At 48.2% G+C, this 25592-nt stretch overlaps 1 long non-coding RNA gene across 1 annotated transcript; it reads left to right on the top strand.

Annotated features, from left to right (window-relative positions):
* Positions 1 to 24663, top strand: LOC146350644 (uncharacterized). The gene is made up of 4 exons (XR_014788868.1): positions 1 to 363; positions 7767 to 7941; positions 23941 to 24022; positions 24182 to 24663. It is a non-coding gene; the product is annotated as an uncharacterized LOC146350644 (long non-coding RNA).
* The last annotated feature ends 929 nt before the right edge of the window (positions 24664 to 25592 follow it).

Genomic DNA, 25592 nt, shown 5'->3' with positions numbered 1-25592 from the left:
GTGCAAGCACAAAGGCCTCTAGGGAGCACTGTGCAATTCAACTTATACCATCAAGTAGGGAATAAAAGTTTTATTTTCCACCTCCAACATGGCGTACAGCCTGTCTGTTAACACTGCATGGTGTCAGAGTGGAGACTAATCAGAGCAAAAGAAAGAGAAAAAGGAAACAAAACCAGGAAGGAGTGCACAGATATACACTCTAGAAACTCTTGAGGGGGTCACTTGGTGCAACTACAGAAACTGCATCATTGAAACTGCTATCAACAAAGTAGAGGCCTAGTCAGAGAAAAGCCTTCAGGAAGGCCCAGCTGCTGCAGCCACAGTTTGCACTCCATTGTTTCAGCAACAACGCACCAAATAGAGGTGAGTTCGATCCATCTAAAAACTTTTGGAGGAACAGATATGGCTACCCCACTCCCAGCCAATTTTCAAGTAACCCCCCCAGCGGGATTTGACTTCCAGCACCCTGAAGCCTGATCACTCTGGGTAAATAGATTCCAAAGATTTTCCCAGACTTCTGGCTTGGGTCAGCAGCCTGAGACTAGGCAAGTAAACACCCTTTTGTATAGAATGGGCCAGGCTGCTGAGGATATAATAATCTCCAGGAAAGTCACAGAAGTCCAGCTGAATTTTTTTTAAATAGTGAAAAGAAGAGCTTGACAGGTATTTCTTGCAACATAATCTTTGAGCAAGCCAGTTTTCTTGCTCAAAGATTATGTTGCAAGAAATACCTGCAGGCAAGAGCCAGGATAGTCTGCATCTGATTTTATTACAGCCCTGTATATTCTAATTCAGGACTATGAATATCGGGAGATTTCTGAGGAACTCATCAGAGCCATACTGGCTCTTGGGCTTAGAGATAGCCACCTCTTTGAGATGTTACAAAATGACCCAAATCTCACATGGGGGACAGCCAAGACCAAAGTCCACCAGAGCCCATTCCTAAGGAGCAAAGGCTCTCCTTAGGAATGACTTTAAGCAAGGGAACTCAGTTGAAGTGGTAGACTGTGGAAAGAAAATACTTCAGGAGCAGGACAGGGGCTGCATACCCAGAGCCCCCCAAACAAACCTGGAGTGGGAATAAGAGCAAAGGATATGAATATACTAGAGATTCAAAAGAGTGGCCTTGATGTGGCAAGCTGCCCCTCAGGAAAAACAACCACAATGCATGGCTGAGAGACAGCATACAGGAAATGTCTTTTAAAAAGGACAATATGTGGCAGTGTGCTGCTCCAAACGTATGGCGGCAACAGCTCTCCAGGAAGACTGCTCCGGTGAGATGGAGATAGCGTACCTGGGATCTCTTGATGGAGAGGGCCAAAATGAACCTCCATGGACAGTCTCTACTCTCTTGGGAGAGCTCCAAGTTGAATTTAAAATAGACATGGGGGCAAATGTCACTGTAATCCTGGCTTCACTGTACAGGAGACTCAAAGCACCAAAACTTCAAGAACCCCCAAATATATTCCAAGGTCCAGGACAATTCACACTGAATATAACAGGCAAATTTTACTCCAGCCTGCAACTAGGGGAGAAGTCTATTTCCCAAGAAACATATGTTGTAGAGAGCCTGTGTGCAGCCCTGAGCCTGTTAAAAAGAGTAGGGAACATCACCATAGCCTCAGAACCTGCTATCAAGAATAGCTTTCCTAAACTTTTCCATGGCCTGAGCAAATTAGAGGGTGACTACAAAGTCACTCTTCTGTCTGATGCAAAACCATTTGTCCTCTAGAGTCACAGAAGGTTGTCATTGCTCTTTTTGCCAAAAGTAAAAGAAGAACTTGAATGCACAGTACAGTTGGGGATTATATCTAAGGTGGACACTGCAATGGATTGGTATGCAGGTGTGGTAGTATTACAGAAGGCACAGTTATGGCATATTAAAAACTCACCAGTTAATGGACTTTGTCAGGCCTGAGCTAAAGCATGTGCAACTGAAAAGCCAAAAAGGGGCCTGAAGCTCCACTATAGGCAACTAATGCTGAGGAAGGCCAGGCACTGCAGGTATGGAAGTCATTCCAAAACCAAACGAGAAAGTTTGAATTTGTGTTGGTTTCACTAAACTTAATGAAAGGGTCTGCCAAGAAAGACACATACTCCCTGGCATAGAACAACTGGGAGATGCAAAGGTTTTCTCCAAACTAGATGCTCAGGCAAGATTTTGGCAGATTCCACTGGCAACAGAATCTACACTGCTAACTACCTTTATCACACCTTTTGGGCGATTTTGTTTTAATCAACTACTGTTTGGCATTTCATCAGGTCCCAAGCACATCCAAAAGAGAATGTCACAACATCTTGAGGGTTTTGAAGGAGTCTTGTGCCAAAGGGATTTATAAGGGAAATATCCTTATATTTCGCTCCCCATACATATGCAACACGATAATTGACTTTTTGCTGTACTAACCCAACTGGGGAAATCGGGTATCACACTCAATGACAAATGTGAGTTTTCAAAAACAGAAATAAGTTTTCTCAGTCAGATTATTGATGGCAGGGGAATCAGGCCAGATCCATCACCCAGTTGCCTGAACCTCAGACCAGGAATGTGCATAGATTTATGGGCATGGTAACACATTTAGGAAAATCCTTGCCCCCTTTGGCAAAGAAGTCAAAACTCTTAAAAGACTTCTTAAGCTACAACATTCTAGGTCCCAGGGAACTGAATACCAAAATGCTTTTAGGGACATAAACAAGCCCTCCACTTTTAGCACTATATAACCCGAACAAAGATGTAAAGATTTCAGCCGATGCCTCATTATATGGCAATGGGGCAGCCCTTCTCCAGGAAAATTCTCCATCATACTGGTACCCCACTGCTAATATATGTAGGGCCCAAACAGTAATATGCCCAAACAGAAAAGGAAGCACTAGTGATCAGTTGGGCTTGTGAATGTTTCCGACACTTCCTTTTGCATATAACATGCTACATAGAAACCAATCATAAACGCTCACACTTTGCTAGGTTCCAGAAACCTGGAAGAATTACCTCCATGGATCCAACAATTCTGGATCCACCTCATGCAGTTTCGCTTCACAATCTCCCATGTACCAGGAAAGAACCTTGTGACAGCAGACACACTCACCAGATTCCCAGACACCCCTCCAGATAGATGTGTTCAGGAGGAGTGGTTGACAGAAAGGTTTGTGGACTGTTTCGTGTCATCACTGCCCATCACAGACAAGGGCATACAAGAACTAAAATTAAAGCAATAAGTAGATACGACGCTGCGCTGTGTCATCCAACACTGGAAAGACGGTTTGACTTCAGAGGTAAAATCAGATGCATAATCACAGCCCTACTGGACAGTTTCTGGAAACCTCACATTGAACCAGGGCCTGTTACTGAAGGGACCCAGATTAGTTATTCCTGCTTCCCTACAAAAAGGTATTCTTAACCAACTACACAGGAGATGTCAAGGTGTTAGAAAAAGCAGAGTGAGAGAGCTAAACAATTGGGTTCTGGCCAGGGTTGAGCAAGCAGCTCTGGTAACAAATTGAAGAAAGTGATGCCTGTATGAGCATGAGAACAAATCCCTCAGAGCCACTTACATCCCCTGTCTTCCCACATTGGCCAAGGCAAAAAGTTGGGGCTGTTTCCTTACCCACTTTCTCCATAGCATGCATAATTTTGCACACCTATCATGTCTGTCCTTACTTGCCATTTTTCTAAGCTGGATTAGATCAGGAGTGGGCAAATTATGGCCCTCCATATGTTGCTTTACAACCCCCATTATCCCTCGTCATTGGGGTGCTGGCTAGGGTTTATATTAGGGATGTACGAAAGTCACTTACCTTTCGCGGATTATGTTGATGGTGGGGGGGGGAGGCGTTCCGTCCCTCCCCCCGGAATCCTCGACGGGGGGGGAGGTGATCCGTTCCTCCCCCCCGGAATCCTCTGCGGCCGGCTGTGCTCCGCAGCAGTTCCGCGGAGCAGCCGGCCAGGCCCAGCCAGCCCAGAGCTGTCCGCAGCTGGATTTCCGGCCGCGGAGGGCTCTGGGAAAAAAACAAAACAAAACTGCGTACGCAAATGGCAGTGGCGATGGCCGCCGCCATTTGCGTTCCTTATTTTTGCCATCTTAATCTACGTAAATATTTAGGTAGACTAAGACGGCCCAAAATAAGGAACGCAAATGTATGCATTTGCGTACGCCTTTTTTTTTTCTTCTTCTACCCAGATGTTATAGGCTACGTAAAAACGTACGTAGCCTATCACGTCTCTGTAAAAAAAAACAAAAAAAACAACTGCAAATGGCGGCGATGGCAGCAGCCGGTCGGAAGACCAGTCGCCGCCGCCGCTGAAGCCGCCACCGCCCGGAAGCTCCGCCCCAGGTAAGTCTCGTCCCGGGGGGGAACCGCGGGGGGGGCGGCAGGCCGTTCCGCCACAGATTTTGGGGGGCCGAATGCACTGGCATTCGGCCTCACCGAGATCCGTGGCGGAATTCTCTGCCATCCCTAGTTGATATTGGAGCTGCCGTCCAGCAACATCAGGAAAGCCACAAGTTTCCCACTCCTGACTAGATGTACCTTTGTCTAACATAGCACAGCTCTTCTTATGTGGGCAATTCTAGCATCTTCTCAAGACTCCAGTACATATAGGAAATTATGTGCTCTGGTATTATGTTTTGTTGTTTATTTGTTCAGTCGCTTCCGACTCTTCATGACTTCATGGACCAGCCCACGCCAGAGCTTCCTGTCAGCCGTCGCCACCCCCAGCTCCCCCAAGGTCGAATCCGTCACCTCCAGAATATCATCCATCCATCTTGCCCTTGGTTGGCCCCTCTTCCTTTTGCCTTCCACTTTCCCTAGCATCAGCACAGCATCTTCTCCATGGTATCTTGTCTTCTCATTATGTGGCCAAAGTATCACACATATAAAACTCAAAAACCTTGGTTTCAAAGAAGTCAGTTCAAAATTGTTATGCCTTTTAAAAGGACTTGTCACTCCAGGCTTTTTTTCTTTTTGGCAGTGTATTGTTTATGAAATGATGAACCAGTGGAATGGCCAAAGTTCACTTGATTATGATGAAGCAGGTACCAGGAAATGACATTTTGTTCTCTTAGAATGTATACAATAGGAACTATGAGTGCAAGAACTGAGGCCATACTAAGTGCCAGTATAATAACTTAGTTTTGCCCAATTACCGTTTTGGATTTCACATAAGCAACAGATTTGTATAGCCAATATTTAAAAGTGCAAAGGCAAGAAACGAAGAAGAAGAAGAAAGGTGAAAATATCCTGTTTAGAACATCTGCTGTAAAATTGTAGGACCCTTTGTGATTGGCTGTCCTTTCACTGATGACATATCTATGACATTCTAGAAACTGGTATCTAGTTTTGCTGGAGGACCACTTTGACAAGAGGTGGGTGTAGGTGCAGGGGATCTGACTCCTCCCCACTCCAAGTAGATGCTGTCTAATCCCACTGCCAGAGATGCTCTTCATTCACACAGATTTCCTGCTGCTAAGGTCACCAATTAGCCAGGCAGATGGACCAGTGTTTGCCAGTTACTTATTCCGTTATGGTTAGATGTTCATAAGGCTGCAATCCTGTACACTGCTAGTACGGTGGCCATGTGTCCTCTTTTACAGAGGACAGTCCACTATTTGAAGGGCTGCCAGAGGACGGTCCTTATTTTGAAGGCATCTTGTATTTGAAGGGCTGCCCAGTCCAATTCCAGTTTAAACACGATGAACCATTAGAAGGAAGAGCTGGGCCTCGATGTTGCCCATCAACAGCCCCTGGGCTGCAGACAGAACAGGTAGCGGGCAAACAGCTCACCTGGTCACAGTCACTGCAAATCACTGCCCCCCTTTGACCTCTCTGGTGATGCATTACTTCTTTTCTGGCAATTTGTAAGTGGCCACCCTAAATGTTAGGATGCAGCTATATCCAGTTTTTCCATTCCTGTCTCCCTTAAACATTTTCTATTTTGGGCAGTAGAAATTATCAAAATCTGGATGGAGACCCAATGGAGAAAAAAAGGTTAAAATTAAAAACAAATTGGTTTTGAAAAGTTTCAGACCTTTTTGCCCAATAATAAAAATCGGCAGCAGTTTTCACCTCTGTATCAGTTGACCTTCAGGTTCTCTTATTACTTCAGCTGGTCACACTGCTCATACAGAGCACCACCCAGGGCCTCTCAATCGCTTCTCTGCTCATTCAATAAAATACTTAGCATTTATATAGCATATTTCAAGTGTTCCGCTGTGTGCTTCGAACGCATTATCTCAAACATCCTTGCAAAGGTATTATCATGAGCATATTGCTGATGTAGCTCTAAGGCTTGAGAGAATATTGCACAATCAAATGCGTATCTGCTCATAAGTAAGTCCATTAGACTTCAAGGGGACTTACAGGCAAGGTTGTAGAGGACTGTACCCTTGTCTAGACTGCTCACAATGCCCACATCTGAGGTTTCTGCACCCAAATTCATGAGTAAGTGCCAACTCCAGGTTGGGGGGGGCATTGGGCAAGATGCCCTTGGTGGTGGGAGCTTTCTGAGTGGGTCCTCCTCAGACTTGCCACTGCCAATGTGTCCATTTGCTTGCCCTGTTCCTCTGGGTTCAATCAGCTCAGCCACCCAGAGGGAAGGGACAAGAAATCTGAAGAGCAGTGCTCCATCTCCTCACTCTTATCACAGCTTGGATGCTCAGAGTGGACAGGTGAAAAGGCAGAGACAGCAAGGAGGAAGGGCAGGAGGCTCTAAGGCTCAGTAGAGGTCCCCTTGCAGGGATATGGGCTTGGTAGATATTTGACAATGCTGATCCCTAATTCCAGCCCTGTTTACATTTGAGTGCAAAGTGCTAACCATTTCTTTTACCATGGAAAATGGTGTCACATTAATGCAACTGCATAACATCCAGACAAATTGCTGAGCAGTATGCAAGTTCAGACCCACATGTTCCATGTAAAATAGGGGCTGGAAAAGACTCTTACGAGTCCCCTGGACTGCAAGTAGGTCAAATCAGTCCATCCTAAAGGAAATCAACCCTGACTGCTCATTGGAAGGACAGATCCTGAAGCTGAAGCTCAAATATTTTGGCCACCTAATGAGAAGAGAAAACTCTCTGGAAAAGACCCTGATGCTGGGAAAGATTGAAGGCCAAAGGAGAAGGGGACGGCAGAGGATGAGATGGCTAGATAGCATCACCGATGCAATGAATATGGACTTGAGCACACTCTGGGAGAGAGCGCAGGACAGGAAGGCCTGGCGTGCTATGGTCCATGGGGTCACGAAGAGTCGGACACGACTGAACGACTGAACAACAAACCTTTTGTTGTTGAGGGCCACATTCTACAGTGGCCAGGAGTTCTATTTTACAGAGGACAGTCCTCTATTCTGGAGAGCTGGCAGAGGACAGTCCCCTATTTGAAGAGGTGCCCAGTCCAAGTGTGTTTTAAAGTCAAAGAGCCATTAGGAAGGATCACAGGGGCCTTGAAGTTGCCCAGCAAGTTAATACCCAGGCAGCTGACTGAGCAGGCACACAGGCCACCTAGTCAGTCTTCGCCACTATGGTGAGACATATTGTATTTCTATTTAATGTATGATTATTTCTAAATGTGCACCTATGCGTATAAATTTGCACATGCAAACGTTATGAAGATTGGCGCCCTCTGTTTTGATGATGCATTTCCTCTCTTTTGGTGATGCATAAGTGGCTACCCTCCCACATTCCCTCATGGGTAATCACTCTGGGGCTGCATGTTGGCAGTAAGCAACATACCACTCTCTTTTCTCTCTGTTCCTCTTCTGTCCTGCCCAGCGCTGGTCTCCAGGCTGTCAGGGACAGGACAGATCACTTTTGCCTGAGGTCTGAACTGACGGCACACGGAGGAATTGAGAAACAAGGCTGCAATCTGCAGGTTCCACACTCCGGATGTAAAAGGATATTGGTTACAAACCTGCACAAGCCAAATTGGAAGGAAAAAAAACTGTTGGTAAGTAAGGTGCGATTCTGTGGTAGGTCTTTCTGATTTTCTTTTGTTACCTCATTCATGTTTTATTTATTTATTTATTTATTTATTAATTAAATTTATTAATCGCCCATCTGGCCGGTCACTCAGCCACTCTGGGTGATGTACAACAATAAAAACAGTTTACACAATAAAATTCAACATTAAAAACATCTAGGGATGTACGAAAGTCACTTACCTTTTCGCAGCTTGGATTCGTGGGGGGGGGAGGCGCTCCATCCCTCCCCCCGGAATCCTCCCTGGGCCGGCTCTGCTCTGCGGCAGCTCCACGGAGCCGCCGGCCAGGGCCGTCTGCAGCCGGAGTTCCGGTCACGGCCAGCTGCTGCGGCCGCCATTTGCGTCCGGCCAGGCTGCCATGATAGGCTACGTAAGTATTTACGTAGCCTATCACGGCAAAGAGCAGGGGCGCAAATGGTGGCTGCTATGCCATTTGCGCCGCTGCTCTTTCCATGATAGGCTACATAAGTATTTCCGAGAGACCAGCCGCCGCTGCCGCTGGAACATCCTCCCCAGATAAGCTTCGTCCTGGGGGGGATTCGGCGGGGGGTGGGAGGCCATTCCGCCACGGGTTTCGGGGGGCCGAATGCCAGTGCATTCGGCCTCACTGAAATCCGTGGCAGAATTCTCCGCCTTCCCTAAAAACATCACATTTCTAAAATTACTGTCAGGGTGGACACTGAGCCCATAGAATCCCAGAGTAGTTCTGATGCTGAGGAAGAGCAGTCGCTCCTTCGGGAGAGGAGCGCGCTCCTTTTTTCCCAGGACCAACAGCTGATGGAGATTCCTCCCACCCACATTCCTAGTTTAGAAAGCAGTCCAGGGAGTGACTCAGCACAGATAGCATACTGGGGGGGATGCGTGGCGCAGACGCAGAGAGCGGCGCCAAATGGTTCGCGCTCAAAGAACAGTTGCGCCCAGAGGATCCAAGGGAAAAGGGGAGGGATTCTCCCTAGTCGTTATATTCAGGGGTCTGCCAGTATTTGCCCTTCAAACGGGGACCAACTGTTCTAACTTAGGGCATAGGGATGCTGCTGCTCAAATCTAGTTGCTACCTGTAGAGCTGTTAAGTTGTAAAAGAAGAATAAAGCTTTGAAAGGAATCCCTTTGTCTGTGTCTGGACATGGCTACTGGATTAGACTGAGAGCCCTCCAAGGAGTCCTTGACAATTACCCTAGCCCACCCCAAATGCCTGCCTGAACAACCATGTTTTTAATGCATGGCGGAAGCTCATTAAAGAGGGGGCATGGTGGAGTTCCCTAGGGAGGGAGTTCCACAGAGTGGTGGCCACCACAGAGAAGGCCCTCTCCCTTGTCCTCACCAGCCTAGCTGTCGTGGCTGATGGGACAGAGAGAAGGCCATCCGAGGCTGATCTTGTTGAGTGGCCTAACTGGTGTTCCTGGAGGTGCTCCTTGAGATAGGCTGGGCCGGAGCCATATAGGGTTTTAAAGGTCAAAACCAACACCTTGAACTTGGCCCGGAAAACAACTGGTAGCCAGTGCAGCTCCTTCAGCACTGGAGTGATGTGATCTTGCCAGTGGCTGCCTTTAATCAGGCGAGCAGCCTCATTCTGTACCAGCTGCAGCTTCCAAACCATCTTCAAGGGTAACCCCATGTAGAGCGCATTACAGTAGTCTAAACGAGAGGAGACCAGGGCATGTACTACCGATGGGAGCAGATGGTCGGGAAGGAAGAGGCGCAGCCGCCATATCAGATGGAGTTGGTACAGTGCTGTCCGGCTCACAGCTGACACCTGAGCCTCCATGGACAGCTGGGAGTCTAAGATGACCCCCAAGCTGCGGACCTTGTCTTTCAAGGGTAGCCGTACCCCATTCAACACCAGGTCAACAGCCCCCAACCTCCTCTTGTCTCCTACCAAAACTACCTCGGTCTTGTCAAGGTTCAGCTTCAGCTTATTCCTCCCCATCCAGCCACTCACTGTCTCCAGACATTTGGACAGGGATTCTACGGCCAACCTTGGTGAAGATTTGAATGAGAGGTAGAGCTGCCCTGTCATCGGCATACTGATGACACCACACCCCAAACCTCCTGATGATAGCCCCCAGCGGCTTCACATAGATGTTAAATACCGTTGGGGAGAGGATGGAACCCTGCGGCACCCCACAAGTGAGTGGCCATGGGTCCGAAACCTCCTCTCCCAGTGCTTCTCTCTGGTACCTGCTGGAGAGGAAGGACTGGAACCACCGTAATACGGTGTCTCCAATGCCCAACCCCACCAGACGGTCCAGGAGGATACCGTGGCCAACGGTATCAAAAGCCACTGAGAGGTTGAGGAGAACAAGGAAGGAGCATTCGCCCCTATCCAGAACCCTCCTCCTATCATCCACCAAGGCGACCAAGGCTGTTTCTGGCCCATGCCCAGGCCTGAAGCCCGACTGAAATGGATCTAGATAATTGGCTTCTTCCAAGTGTGCCTTCAACTGCATCGCCACTAGGGATGTCAGAGAATTTCACCACGAATCTCGGGGAGGCCGAATGCCAGCGCATTCGGCCACCCGAAATTGGTGGCGAAACAGTCTGCCCCCTCCTGCCCCCCCCCCCCCGGGACGGGACTTACCTTGGGCGAATCCTCCTGGCGGCGGCGGCTCCGGCGGCGGTTCAACGGCGGTTCGGCGGCGGCGGCCGGTCTTCCGACCGGCTGCCGCCATTTCCAGTAAAACAATAACAACAACAACAACAACAACAAAACGTGATAGGCTACATAAAGATTTACATAGCCTATCACGGCTAGATTTTTAAAAAATACCGTGATAGGCTACGTAAATGTTTATGTAGCTTATCACGGCTGAGTGAAAAAAACAACAACCGCGTGTACGCAGATGGCGGTGCCCATGGGCGCCGCCACTTGCGTTCCTTATTTTGGCACGTCTAGTCTACGTAAACATTTATGTAGACTATGGCGAAAATAAGGGGAACGCAAATAGCGTAGACCCCCAACTTCCAGATCACTCCCCGCTTCTCCAGAAACAAATACAAGGTCTAGTGCATGACCGGCTACATGGGTGGGCCCAGTTGGAATATGGTGCAGCTTCCAGGAAGCCATGGTCTCCATGAAGTCAGGTGAAGACCAAGGACTCTCGATAGATAACAGCCACTCCCCCTCCCCGATCCCCAGCCCTCAGCTGCTGTGCATATGAAAATCTGTCTGGACACATGGCCACAAGAGTTGGAGCAGCGGCCTCAGCCAGCCAGGTCTCCGTAATACATGCCAGGTCTGCACCCTCATCCAGGATCATGTCATGGATGAGGGAAGTTTTCTGGGTAATAGACCTGGCATTGTAGAGCAGCAAACGAAGGCCAGATGATGGAGTCATGCCTCCCCCAGCCATCCTTTGGCTCTGGACAGGCCCGGAACAGTGGACAGTTATTAGACATCTCCCCCTTGTTCCCCTTACCTGGCATGGCCTGCCCCTAGCGCTTTGCCAGTGCCTGCTGCCCAGCCTCGGTATTTTCTGGCCCCCAACACTCCCCCCACTGCCTCCATCAGGTGGACACATGCCCCCTCACTCCCACCTATTAGGCAGGCTACCCACCCCTAAAAACACAACAGACTCCCCCCCCCAATTTAAAAAACAATTTAAAATCCCCTTTAAAAATGCTGCCAGGCAGGAGTCCATGGTGGTGATGGTGGTGGCGGCAGCAGACAGCAGCAGGCACAGCAGCAGCAGGCACTAGGGGTGGACGAAAGTCACTTACCTGTCGTCGAAGGCCGTTCGCGGTGGGGGGGAGGCGGTTCGCTGCTCCCCCCGCGAAGTTCAGGCCGGGGGGGGAGGCTTCCCGCCTCGCCCGGCCGAAATTCAGGCCGGGGAGGAGGCGCCTCGCCTCGCCCGGCCGCGAACGCGAAAGTAAAAAAAAACACAAAAAAAACGCCCCCTGATAGGCTACGTGACGATTCACGTAGCCTATCACGGCTAAATCTGCAAAGTCAGCTGTGATAGGCTACGTGAATCATCACGTAGCCTATCACGGGTGACTTTAAAAAAAAAGCGCGTACGCGAATGGCGGCCCCGATAGGGAGCCGCCATTCACGTTCCTTATTTAGTCACTGTAGTCTACGTAAATGTTTACGTAGACTACGGCGAAAATAAGGGCAACGCAAATAGTGTTGCCCTTATTTTCGCCGTAGTCTACGTAAACATTTACGTAGACTACAGCGACCAAATAAGGAATGGGAATGGCGGCTCCCTATGGGGGCCGCCATTATCCGTACACTCTTTTTTTTTTTAAAGTCACCCGTGATAGGCTACGTGACGATTCACGTAGCCTATCATGGCTGACTTTGCAAATCTAGCCGTGATAGGCTACGTGAATCGTCACGTAGCCTATCAGGGGGCGTTTTTTTTTTTTTCTTTCATTACAATGGCGGCGGCGGCAGCCGGTCGAAAGACCGGCTGCCGCTCCCGCCTCGCTCGAACACCCGCCGAACCGCCGGCTGGACCAGCCACCGGGAGGGACATTCGCAAAAGGTAAGTCCCGTCCCGGGGGGGGGGGGTGCGGGGTGCGGGGGGGTGCGGAGGATTTCTCCCCGAAACGTGTTCGGGGGGCCGAACACGTTGGCGCTCGGACCCCCGATGTTTCGGGGAGAAATTCTCCGCCATCCCTAGCAGGCACGCCTCTTCCCTGGTGGTGGTGGCTTCTCCTGCAGGCCCTGGCTCTCCCAGGCCACCTCAGCCAGCCACTTACGTAGCTGCTCCAGGAAGGGGCAGGTGGAACAGTTAGCACAGCTGGCTCAGTAATGTTCATATTTACTATGAAGTATGTCCATTGCTGATCAGTGTAGTTTACTCTGGCCTTATTGAAGCACTGGCCTGGTAGCCATAGGCAACAAGGAAGCCCTGTGCAGGCTTGTGTGAGCAGGCTAGCATGCCTAGCACAGAAACTAAGCAGGATGCCATGGAAAGGAAGGCTCCACATCCAGCACAGAAACACAGCAGGCAGTGCAGGACAGCCAAAGTTCTCCATCCATCCTTTCTCTGCCAGCCCCCAGTAGAATAGGTGCTTTTCTTTTCTTTGCAGATTATTCACTTTTGTGGGCTTATTTTCAAGGCTAGTTTAGTAGCAAGTCTGTCTGTGCAGGGTCACAGCCATAGTTTACCTACAGGTGAAAGGCAGCAAACTATGCCAACGCTGCAATGGGGAAGTCTGAATCAGATGAGAACTTAAGATTTTTTTTTTAAACTTTTAAGCAGACAAAAACCCAAAGCATTTTTCAAAACAGAGTTCTTACTTTAATTTAAGTACAGTGGTTAATTGTCTTTTATCTCTGATTAGTTACTAAATATAAACTGGGTTACTGAGGAAGATGGAAGCTGAAACATTTAACTTACAGTGCTAAACTTACCTCTCTTTCTCCCTCTCCCTCTCTGTGTGTATGTTTATTCAGGGGGTTGGACTCGATGGCCTTGTAGGCCCCTTCCAACCCTACTATTCTATGATTCTATGATTCTCATTCTCTTCCTCTCTTACACACACACACACACACACAGTTGTGTGTGTACACACACACACACACACACACACACAGTTTTTGTTCTTTGGCCTAATCTTGCTTAATGCAGCAGAACAATCTCATGAAAGGCATCTCCATTTCTAGGATAGTTAAAGAACCCACTCATTGTACAATACTTATCTCTTATTTCATTACAGTGGATATTAAACTCACTTAAAGGTCTTATTTATTGCTCCATGCACTTCATCCTGCAGCTCTGAGTGGGAGAAGCTGTAATTAATCTGCTAATAAGGAAATACTTGCTAATAGACTTTGGAGAGTTTTGTTGATCAACTCGGGAAAAAGCTCACTTAAGAAAAGTTTTGCCATGGATATACGACGACTCTGTTCTTCTTTTTGAAGATGCATCAACCCATTTAGTTTTCTTCTCCCGTAATGGGGAACATCTAAAAACGTCTACTCTAAAAACAAATGTCTTGGCTTCTCTTATAACTCATGAGTTAGTCATCCTTGATTCTCAGTAACCCTTGCATGTGACCAGGGATGGGTAGGTAATCCAAGAGCAACTCAATTTGAGCCCAACTTGCTCAGACTGAGGAACTCAGCCAGAATCAGCACCTTTATAGAGCCAGATGGGACACTATTGGCTCCTCATGTCACCTGATCTCCTGCTAAGTTGGCTGCTGCAGTATCACTCTCTGGCTATCGGCAGTGGTTTCAAGCCAGTAGCTCTTTCCTGAGCAAGCTGCCACAATGGGGCAGACAAGACAGTGCAGAGCCAGCCCAATGAGACTTTGCCGCCCAATGCAGCAAATGGCAGTGCCCCCCAGCCCAAGTAAAGAGTAATAATTGTTGCTTGAGGTTACACAGGACACTCCAGGTCTTTCAAACCAAAAGCTAATCAAGTTTTAGCCAATTACACTGCTGCAAAACTCCGCGATCCAAGATTCAAAGGTAGCAATGTCAGTGATTGTTTCTGCTGTTGTCTGCAATGCATTAGGGATGTCTTGAGTGCCCGAGCGGGTCCAGGAGTCCAGTGTACCCCCCCATCTCCTGGCTCAGTGAACCGTGCAGGCCCCCATAACTTACCCAGATCCATCGCAGGCACCCAGCAGCCATCCGCGTCCTATGTGAGTTGCCATTTTTATGTAGTTTGCATTAGAATGGCAACTCATGCTTTTTCGCAAATATGAAGTTGCGGAAATGGTGCCTGTAAAAGGGCCATTTCTGCAAGATGACAGACAGCCATGGGGCAGGAGGACGATGAGAAGGGCTTCCCTCTCGTCGTCCTCCTGCCTGGCCGATGCCACCACTGTAGCCTGGATGGGAGAAGGAGGAGAGAGGAGTGCCGCTGAAGGCTCTATTGCTTATAAGACTGTACTCCATCTTAGGGATGTGTGAAAGTCACTTACCTTTTCGAAGGGTGACATTTGCGGTGGGGGGGGAGGCGCTCCATCCCTCCCCCTGGAAATTCTCTCTGGCCAGCTCTGCTCCATGAAGAGTCCACGGAGCCACTGGCTGGGGCCGCCCGCAGCCGGACATCCAGCTGCTGGGCAGCCTGCAGGGACACAAATGGCGGCTGCTGTAGCCGCCGCCATTTGCGTCCCTGTATTTTGCTGTGATAAGCTACGTAAATATTTACGTACCTATCACGGCAAAAAAACCCAACAGCGAATGCAAATGGCGGCGGCTACGGTGGCCGCCATTTGAGTTCCCTTTTTTTTTGCTGTGATAAGGTTACGTAAATATTTACGTAGCCTATTATGGCAAAAAAAAAAGGGGAACGCAAATGGCGGCTGCTGTAGCCGCTGCCATTTGCGTTCCCTTAGTTTTGCCGTGATAGGCTACGTAAATACTTACGTAGCCTATCACAGCTTCTGCAGGGACGCAAATGGCGTCCCTGCGTTAGCCGTGATAGGCTATGTAAGTATTTATGTAGCCTATCACGGCTATATGGAAGAAGCAAATGGCGGCCGCAGATGCGGCCGCCATTTGCAATGCAGCGCGGACGGCAGCAGGTAGGTGCTCCATTCCAGGCCCATTTCGTGAGGTGGGGGGGCAGGGGCAGGGGGGCTTCGTTCCGCCGTGGATTTCAGGGGTCCGTGGCAGAATTCTCTGACATCCCTATCCATCTGCTGTATAGCATTTGTTTTGTTTACCCACACTGCTATAAAGTCTAAGAAAGTGTTTGATCTGTTCCCAGTGTGGTTAGTGTTGGACTAGGATGCAGGAGACTGAGGCTGAAATCTCCACTCACTCATGAAACTCACCAGGCCAGTCAATTACTACCTCTTAGCCTAACCTACCTCACAGGATTGTTGTGAGGATGAGCATGAGGGGATCATGTAGATCGCTCTAGGTCTTTGAGAAAAGGTAGAATATAAATGTAATTTTTAAAAAGAGGTCAGCAGAGTTCCATGCTTCAAGGACCATGCAAAGGTGGTTTGGCTGCCTTATTAGTAGTTCAGAACAGATTTTGTCAGCACTATGCATTGTCTCATGATGAAGCAGTTGTAAAGATGGGTTTAAATCAAAGTGTGCCACTAATGAGTTCATTCACTCTGGAGGAGAACTGCCAAGAACAAGTTAAGCACCAGAGGTTTTCATGGTGATTCAGTAAAGAGAAGTTGAGCCACAAACTCTTCATTTAAGACAATAACTCAAACTACCGAGTCTTCCCTGCTGACAATCACTTATGAGGACTAGAAAATCTCCTTGTCCTCAACAAACAACATGGGCAAACCCACCTTTCACTGTCACCCACATTACACGACACTCGGGAGCCTGTCAATTTCTGCTTCTCTCAGTTTCTCTTAATCTTAAATTGGGTCCCTTCTGAGTTTTGAGAATTTTTCCAGCCTTAAGTAGGGACGGGGGAGAAATTGGTTTGGTTTGCATTTTAATGCAAGTTTACCTAATTTCACACTTTTGAAGCAATGCATAAACCAAAACTCAGTTCTCTTTTGAAATTCTCACTTCTCCAGATTTTGCAATCGAGTTTCTCAGTCTGAAAAAACGCATTGCAAAAATACGTATACGCTGGTGGAGCACCTGTCTGCAAACAAAAGGGCACTTCTGCAACATCCTACAACCAGCTGAAAGGCTATCGGACTGCAGCTTTACTTTGATGAAGTCCAACCAGCAAAGAATCTGGCTGGTACAGGAGTGTTGAAACTTCTCAGCCTGAGGACCGAATTCAGTTTCAGAGAAGCTCTTGGGGGCCACATCCCAGTGTGGGTGAAGCCCAAAGCAAAATGGGGCAGGACCAAAGGCAAAGGGGGTGAAGCCAAAATTCTCCAAATACCAGCGTATTATAGCGTATAGCACTTACGGGGGCTTAGGGAGGGCTCATAGCTCAGTGGCAGAGCACCTGCTTTCCATGCAGTAGGTCCCAGGTTCGATCCCCAGCATCTCCAGGTAGGGCTAGGAAAGAATCCTGCCTGAAACCCTGGAGAGCTGCTGCCAGTCAGTGTTGAAAATACTGGGCTAGATGGGCCAGTGGTCTGACTCAGTATAAGGCAGCTTTGTATGTTCCTATATTTCACTCACTGCTAGTAACTAAGCCTTAGGGTTAGCCCTTTAGAATGGGGGAAAAAACTGCATAAGCCACAAAGCTACCAAATGATGAGCAGTCAGAGGAAAGGGGTGGGGCCAGGGAAAGGGGGTGGGGCCACCTGGGGAACCCCAGAGGGCCAGATTGGGATCCCCGGGTCTACAAAGGAAATACCTTCAGGGAGTTCAAAGGAAAACTATGAAAGTTGCCCACTGTTTGAGGAACAGGCGAGCTTGATGTCCTAACTTAAGGGGTGGGGGTGGGGATCTGCCTCTATCTCGTGAGGACTCTAAGCACAGCTGTTCCTGCCAGGCCAATTGGGCAGATCACCTAAGCTCCGCCTCTGTCATTTCTCTTTGTCTCTGCGTCTAGCGTCTAAGAATTCAGGCTCTGCCAGCCCCCCTTCTCCCTGTTCGCTATCTCTCACAGGGATGGGAGAAGAGGGGTCCTCCTCATCCAGCTGTGCCTTTGAAGCTTGAGGAGTAGGCCTATCCATCTCTGTCCAGGCCTCGGAAATTTCCTCCCCCACGTTTTGCGGTTCCTCTTCAGACTCTGAGCTACTCTGCCAATCGCTGCACTCAGGGGCAACCCTGACATTAAGCATACATAACTCTCCTGTGGCCAAAGCTTTCTTAAATCTGTCATATTACAAACCTCACCTTTTTGAATGAGAAAGATATGGGTGAAATGTTTTAAACCCCCTAAATACCAATAAAATTAAGGAGTATTTAGGAAGTGTACACAAATCATGTGTGTGTCTAAAAAGTTATTTAGACCACTGGATATCCAGCGTTCCTTTCTCTCAATGGGAAAATGTGGCCCTTATAAACAATTCCGAACTTGGATCAATACTTGGCATTCTTCCTCTTCTAATATTGCAGAGCCCTTTTTCTGATTCATAATAAGCCCCCACTCCAGTTATAATCCCTGTTGAAGGGGTGCCAGAAAAAACATTTAAAATAAGGCAGAGGCTTAAATCAAAAGTAGCATGCTTGGCTTTAATTCTTTCCTCCATATGTAACAAAACAAAAACACCCCCCTTATTTTCTTAGGCACCTGATAAGAGTTTATGAAAATGGAATGGTTTGGATGGCAAAAGACTTGCTTACTAAATGTGCATTGTTTTTGCAGTTGATATCCCATTATGTGTCCTATCCAGCCACTTAGTTCCTGCCAGCCTTTGATTCCGTAGGAAGGATAGCTGATGAAGGTCTTGATAATTATTTATCAGTTTATTTTTAGGCATTTATATGGCACTTTTCTTAAAATGATAATTTTAAAAAGCACATGCATATGGGCTTAACCTTGGGGACGGAGAAAGAAGTAGGTAGCAAGCACAGGTTTCATATGGCAGATGCAAAGGCCGGGTTGTCTGCACGAACTGGGAGAGTCTGGGCTCAACTGCACTGAAATATGAAAGCAGATCTGCTGAATGCCCAAAGTAGGCAAGAGCTTGCAGAAGGGAAGAACCTGGAGACAAACCCACTGATCTTACTGGCTGGCCTCCAGCAGCATTTCCTGTCTTGTGTCTTCTCTGCCAAGAGCTTAGAGCAGCGATGTTGAGCCCTTTTCAGCTTGAGGGCCAAATTCCATTTTGGAGAAGGTCTTGGGGGCTGCATTCCAGTGATGGTGGGAGTGAGGGCAAAGGGAGTGGGGCCAAAGGGCACGGGGTGGCTCCCCAAACACCAAAATACCAGTATATTTTACCTTAAAGCTTTTATTGCCAGTAATTAAGCTTTAGGAGAGGCATTTCAACCTTTTACAATGGGGGAAAAACTGCACAAAAGCCAGGAAACCATCAGATGTCTGGTGGTTGGGGGATAGGGATGGGGCCAGGGGAATGGGGAGTGGCCATCTGGGACCTCTGTGCAGGGTGGATTTGGGCCCCAGGCTTGAGGTTCAACCCCAGGCTTAGAGGGGAGTGAGAAGTAGGGATGGACGGACTCGGCCACACCCGGTGGGTGCTTGCGGAGTTGCTGCTGCCTCCCGTCCCCGCTCTGCAGGCAGCGTGAGGCCTGGAGGGCTCGGCAAGTGTTCTGGGCCCTTTTATGCCTCTAATGTTGCAGAGATGGCCTGTATGGCCACCATTTTGCACAACATTAAAAATACAGAAATTACGGAGCCACCATCTTGTGTAAAAATGGTAGCTTGCATTGGGGAGTGGGCGGCTGTGGGGTGCTCCCAGACTGCATGGTGCTCGGTGAGCGCATCATCTGCAAATGCCCTGCAGGTCAGCGAGCACCATCTGGGGGGCCAACTAGGGGGGAGTCCGTTGGACTCCAGCCCACTCTCGGGTGCTCATGATATCCCTAGTGAGAGGTCTTTGGATATTTAGTGTTTTGGTCAAAGTCAGGTCTCTGGCTACTAACGTGAGCAACCTGAACCCCTACGTCTTGGAAGTGGAGTCAGGCATCAAGGCCGATTCTTCCGGATGACTTGGCCGCTCTCAGATTGGTTCTTTAGGCCAGCTTGGAGCCTGAAGAAACCAAGGAAGACTTTTGCTGACCCCTGCAGCACTGTGAAGGCACCTCTATCTCGAAATCACTCTCTGGGGTGTCTGTGGACATGGGCCCTCTTGTGTCACCCCCCCCCCCATTCATAACATCAGAGCGAGCCTTTCTCATATCCCAATTTTACTATCATCTTCTGTTTTGCCCACACATGGTGTACCCATTTCATGCAAGCTGCCTTTAAACATGAATAATGCAAGTGATATGTTTGGCTACACGACGGCAATTATTATTAATTAAATATTGATATCTCTCCAATGGAGCTCATTGGGCTTCTGTGAGCATAATGAAAGCTGGATAGATGCTTGGCATGGCCTTATCTCAAAAATTACAGAAACAATGAGCACACAATTACCGTCTTATTAGAGTAATAAAGCTGAAAGGACTGTTTAGATGTTTTAATGGATGTCAAACAATGCCACTGTAGTGTGCTAACTAGGTATCAATTAGTGTGAAATGCTGACTGACGTTTCAGAAGCATGGTAACAGATTGCTTACTTGGTGATGTCGTCTTGGTTAAGTGACACAATATCTCCCCAAAGGGCATTAATCCCCCCCCCCCATAAATAACTCTGTTTAACTGTCTACAAGTGATGTGTGGACACTTAGTGGAGAATAGGGGGCATGAACATATGAGGCTGCCTTATTGAGTCAAGCCCTTGGTCCACTGTTGTCTACTCCAGCCTTCCCCAACCTGAAGCTCTCCAGATGTTTTGGACTACAGTCCCCACCATCTCCAACCATTGGGTATGCTTGCTGGAGCTGATGGGAGTTGTAGTTCAAAACATCTGGAGGCCACCAGGTTGGGGAAGGCCAGTCTATTCTGACTTGCCGTGGCTATCTTGTGTCTCAGGGAGCCCTTTTCCAGCTCTACTACCCAAAAAACCTTTAACTGGGGATGCCGGGGAGTGAAGCTGGGATCTTACAGAGGCAAAGCAAGAACTCTGTTACTGAACTATGGCCCCTCCCCTTGGAAGAGATGAACTTAGACAGCTTGAAAAGGGGGTTGGACAAATTCCTAGCAGATAAAGCTATCAATGGCTACCAGTCATGGAGGCAGTGTGCGAGCTCCAGGCAGCACGGGATCAGAGGCAGGACTGGAGGTAGTCAGCTGTTGGGAAAGAAGAGCAGGATAGGCCTGTTTTCCTCATGTCCTGCTTGTGGGCTTCCCACTGGGACATCTGGTGGACCACTGTGGGAAACAGGATGCTGGAACAGGTAGGCCTTTTTGGTCTGATCCAGCAGGGCTCTCCCTACGTTCTTAGGATGTCTATAGGGTGGTGTAGTGTGGGGCGGGGGCTGGGGTGAGGAGGTAAGCACAAAAGATAGGGCTGGTTCGCATGACATGAGGGTGGTTGATAAACCATCCTGCGCATGAAGGTTGTCCTGGCCCAATTTATATAATTACCTCCGCCGGGCATCGCTTACTGCCCCAATAAGCTGCCCTCGTCAGGTTCGGATGGCATGAGAGGGCGCAGCGGGCGGCTTGAATCGGCAGCCATGGTGGGGCACGGTGCCTGTGCGAACCAGGTCATTGAGAAACAGTATCCTGTGGCAATGTGGCAGTGCTCTTAAATCGCAGCATGGATGCCATGGTATGGTAGGCAAATTCTGTGTGTGTGGGTGTGTGATTTAAGTGAATTATTTAATATTAGAAGGCAAGAGAGAGACAGAGAGGGAAACAGCCATTTTCATTACAAAGAAAGCGTTTTTTCTCTCAAATACACTATGAATGTCAACAAGTGTCATTAGCTTAATGCAGTGACAAAATTAACTTAAAATAGCCCCATTAGGTGCAAACAGCATGTTTCTTTGGGAAGCGCCTTTCTTTTCTTTTCTTTCCCCACTTTTTTGTCAGCTTCATTTCCTAAACTGCCTTTGATGTGTTACATACATCACTAATTCAGAGAGCTTAAATGAGCCCTCTATAATCATCATTGCATTCCCAAGGAAAAGGGGGGGGGGATATAATATTACCACATGCTACAACCCACACAACAGAGCTATTGTTTGTAGCTAACTAGTTGGAGCAAAATTACTGTCACTGAGAGGAGAAAGTGCATTTGCTTAAAACTATCAGAATAAGCTAATTGCCTTTTGTGGAGGTGGTGGAATCCATGATGTCTTGATAACGCCATGGTTGCAGCTGTTTTCCTGCAGTGCTCCTGTGCTTTTAGCAGCTGCATGGTAGGCTGAAATCCAGCAGGTGCATCTAATGCTATCTTGTATCTCTATCCCTGGAAAAGCTGAACCAGTTGGATTTCTGTCTGTTGTGCAGCTGTCAAGAGCCCTGGAGCCCTATCAGAAGAAAGTGTCAATGCAACATTAAGTGTGCACGATTGGTGACCCACCAATTCAAATGCAGCCCAGCTGCTCTGTATTGTAGCTGGCCAGTGATTGACCAACACATACACCATTTTTGTAGTTCTGGGCGGGTGGCAAAACTGGTATTTATCGAGGCCCCAGTGGGCTACTGTATATGGGTCCCTGGTTCCTTCTGACTTGATAGCCACACTTCTCTAGATAAAACAGCAGCTGCAAACTATCTTGCTCACCAACAAGTTTGTCTAAGTTAGGGAGCTTTTTCTAAAAGTTGGCATGACATCCAGTGTTGTGTGAAGTGAACAGACTGCTGCTTGTGCTCTTGGAGCCTCCACTCTCCTAAATCTACTGTTGAAGGTCTTCTAACCCTTGGAGCAGATTTTGAGGGCTGAAGGGGTGGGGAGAGGAAATTGCCGCCTTCCTGTTCCACTGATAGAACCCCTTCTGTGGGCAGGAGGGGTAAATTGGATATTACCCTTAGGGGTTCATCACATGGAGCTTTTATCCTATTGAGATGGCTCTCAGAAGTTTGCAGGCTCTTTAGATGATGCAGGCTCCAGGGTGCCTCCTGCCATTTCCTTCAGCCTATCTCGTGTTTTCCCCAGACACAAAAAATGTGGTATTTTTTCCAGCCCATGGAGTTCCATGACCTCCCCGTGAAATTCTCCAATAGCAGAAGAAACTGCTGTGTCTGCCTGCTGTGGGCATTTGTTTTCAATTGTTGGGGGTGCGGTCAGGATGAGATTTGACAGGAGTGAGGGTAAGAAACACCTGCTGATTGCGCCTCCTGCCTCTGCATTTCTCAGTTGGAGGGAGAAGAGGGTAAAATGCCTCCCTGCAACGAAGGGAGACACATCTGATCCCCCACCTCTCCAAGCTCAGAAGCAACGTCCTCTGTTGAGTCAGAGCACCCCATTAAGTTCAGTGGGGCTTGCTCCCACATAAGTGTGCCAAGGGTTGCAGATAGGGATATACGAAAGTCACCTTTTCGAAGGGTGACATTCGCGGTGTGGGGGAGGCGCTCCGTCCCTCCCCCCGAAATTCTCTCCGGCTGGCTCCACTCTGCGGCGATTCCGTGGAGCTGCCGGACGGGGCCGCTGGCAGCTGGACATCTGGCCGCTGGGCAGCCTGCAGGGACGCAAATGGCAGCTGCCATAGCCGCCGCCATTTGCGTCCCTGTATTTTGCCGTGATAGGCTACGTAAATATTTACGTAGCCTATTACTGCAAAAGAGATGGGCGCAAATGGCTGCCACTACGCCATTTGCACCCCTCTCTTTTGCTGTAATAGCCTATGTAAATATTTACATAGGCTATCACGGCCCCCCAAAAAAGGGAACGCAAATGGCGGCGGCTACGGCGGGCGCCATTTGTGTTCCCTTTTTTTGGCCGTGATAAGCTACGTAAATACTTACGCAGTTTATCACGGCTTCTGCAAGGACGCAAATGGCGTCCCTGCGTTTAGCCGTGATCGGCTACGTAAGTATTTACGTAGCCTATGACGGCTATAGTGAAGAAGTGAATGGCAGCTGCGGATGCGGCCACCATTCGCAAAGCAGCGCAAACGGCAGCAGGTAGGTGTCCCGTTTTGTGCGCCTTTCGCGGGGCGGGGGGGCGGGGGGTCTTTGTTCCGCCACGGATTTCGGGGGGCCGAATGCACTGGCATTCGGCCTCACCGAGATCCGTGGCGGAATTCTCTGACATCCCTAGCTGCAGACTTACAGCACCATCTTACATTTTATGTCTACTAAGAAGTAAGTCAGAAGTTTCCTGGGGGCTGAGAGAAAACAGTACAGCAGAAGTTAAGCTATGAAAACAAGACCCCCCTCCTTTGCACACATGCCAGGGAAGGAGGGAGGCACTCCCTCAGTTCAAACCACGTGGCTGCCATGCAAAGGAGCCCGTCCTAATCCCACAAAGAAACCGAAAGCAGGAAGCTCTGGAAAGGATGTGGGTTTTTTACTTAATGTAGAAACACACTTAGTTCCCATGGGTAGTGCTGACAGTCCCAGAGTTCATTGTTTCTGAAGCCTTGTGATGTCACACTGCCAGCAAGATCAGTTTCTTGGATACTTTCCTCTCCACTCCTAAACTGGACATTTTCTGCCTCAGGTATATATTTTTGCAAACCTCTGCGTTGGAATTTCCTATGAAGCCCTGAATTAACTGCTTTCACCCAGAAGAAGTCCTTCAAGTGAGTATCATATAAATTACTGGCAGGTTGTGGGGAAAAATACATATCATAGTATGTGGTTTCTTTTATTTCTCTCCCATATATTTCAGTACACCAGCTCTCAGAGGATTGTATTCAGCAGGTGTAGCCTGCCCACTGACATATACCTTTTGTATTTAGGGGAATATGTCATCTTCCTCTCTGAAGAAGAACAAAGTCTTGGGAAGTGTAGTGCTGAATAAAGCAACCCATTTGTCACCTTGGCTCTTCTGCTCATAGTCTTTTGATACTTATGTAATGGAGCACACATAACTTGATACCCTTGCAAAGGGTTCGGAGACCCTTGTATCCTGTTCCGGGAGATGCCTCTGAAATTCTCCTTTTCTCTTTGCCATCTGTGAGGGAGAGTGGAGCATTACTGACTCTCAGTATTCCTCCCATAATGTACTGGAGCTAATTGGGAGGCCAACATGTCTACGTATTTCTCACCTCTGGATTACTCTGGATTGAAAGGTGGCCTCTTTTGGATGATGAAATAATTGTTGGAAGAAATCCATAATGACTTCAATTGGAACTCTCTAGGAGCACAAGCAAATGCCATTTCCAATAGGCATAACTTCTACAAGATGAGACAGACCTACAGATCTGGAACGTTCCTAATGGTATTTTCTTCTTTCGCTTGACAGTATAAAAGGAGGAATGTGAGGGTTTAAGAGCTTTACAGTTTGCCATTCCTTCTGACCTAATGCATCCTCGTCCACCAAAGAAAAGAGTCAACTTTTGATTATGTTAACAAACCATGATGAATCAGACTGGACGCTAGCAAGACCTCATTTCATGTCTTGTTTCAGCTTGTCTGGTTGCTGAGGGCCAAAACAGGCATTACTTTAAACCTGTGCCTAGCAGCTATGTCTCTTTTTTCATTTTTACCCTAGAGTAAGTGCAGGGCCCCCGATTCAGATTGGGGTGCTAGTGGGAGGGGGTGGGTGGGTAAAAAAGGCTTTTAAGACCTGGATGGGGGCCCTGCACCTACTCTAGGGTAAAAATGGACAAAAGACATAGAGTTAAAATATGTCTGTTTTGGCTCTGAGTCTCCCAGAATTCTTGTGAGCTCATGAATGTAGACAGCAGTGAGGGCTGCACTCATTTTTCCTCTTTTGACATCCTGTTAGAACCATGATGTGCAACCACTATTTTTATTTTGTCAAATAACCCCCAATTTATTTATTTATTACATTTATATCTCACCTTTTTCCTCTTGCAAGGAACCCAAGGTGGCTTATATGGTCTTCCTCCTTCTCTCCATTTTATCGTCACAACAACCCTGTGAGGTAAGTTAGGCTGACTGGCCCAAAGTCACCCACTGAGCTTCATGGTCAAGTGGAGACTAGAACCCTGGTCTCCAAAGTCCCAGTCCACCACTCTAACCACTACACCAGACTGGCTATCCAGAAAAGGTGATAATGGTAACGATTGATGATTACTATGATGTGTGTCCCAGGTATAGAGTAGGTGGCTCTACACCTCCCCAGGTGTAGGGTAGGAGGCGACACCCATAAACATGCCCCCTGAAGGGCACCATCCCACTCTG

Source organism: Heloderma suspectum, chromosome 3 (assembly GCF_057233095.1).
Source record: "Heloderma suspectum isolate Gila_16-S chromosome 3, 16-S_ref, whole genome shotgun sequence".
In the NCBI taxonomy this organism is placed as follows: domain Eukaryota; kingdom Metazoa; phylum Chordata; class Lepidosauria; order Squamata; family Helodermatidae; genus Heloderma; species Heloderma suspectum.
The sequence above is the reverse complement of the archived record's forward strand: the minus strand, read 5'-3'. Positions and strand labels throughout refer to the sequence as shown.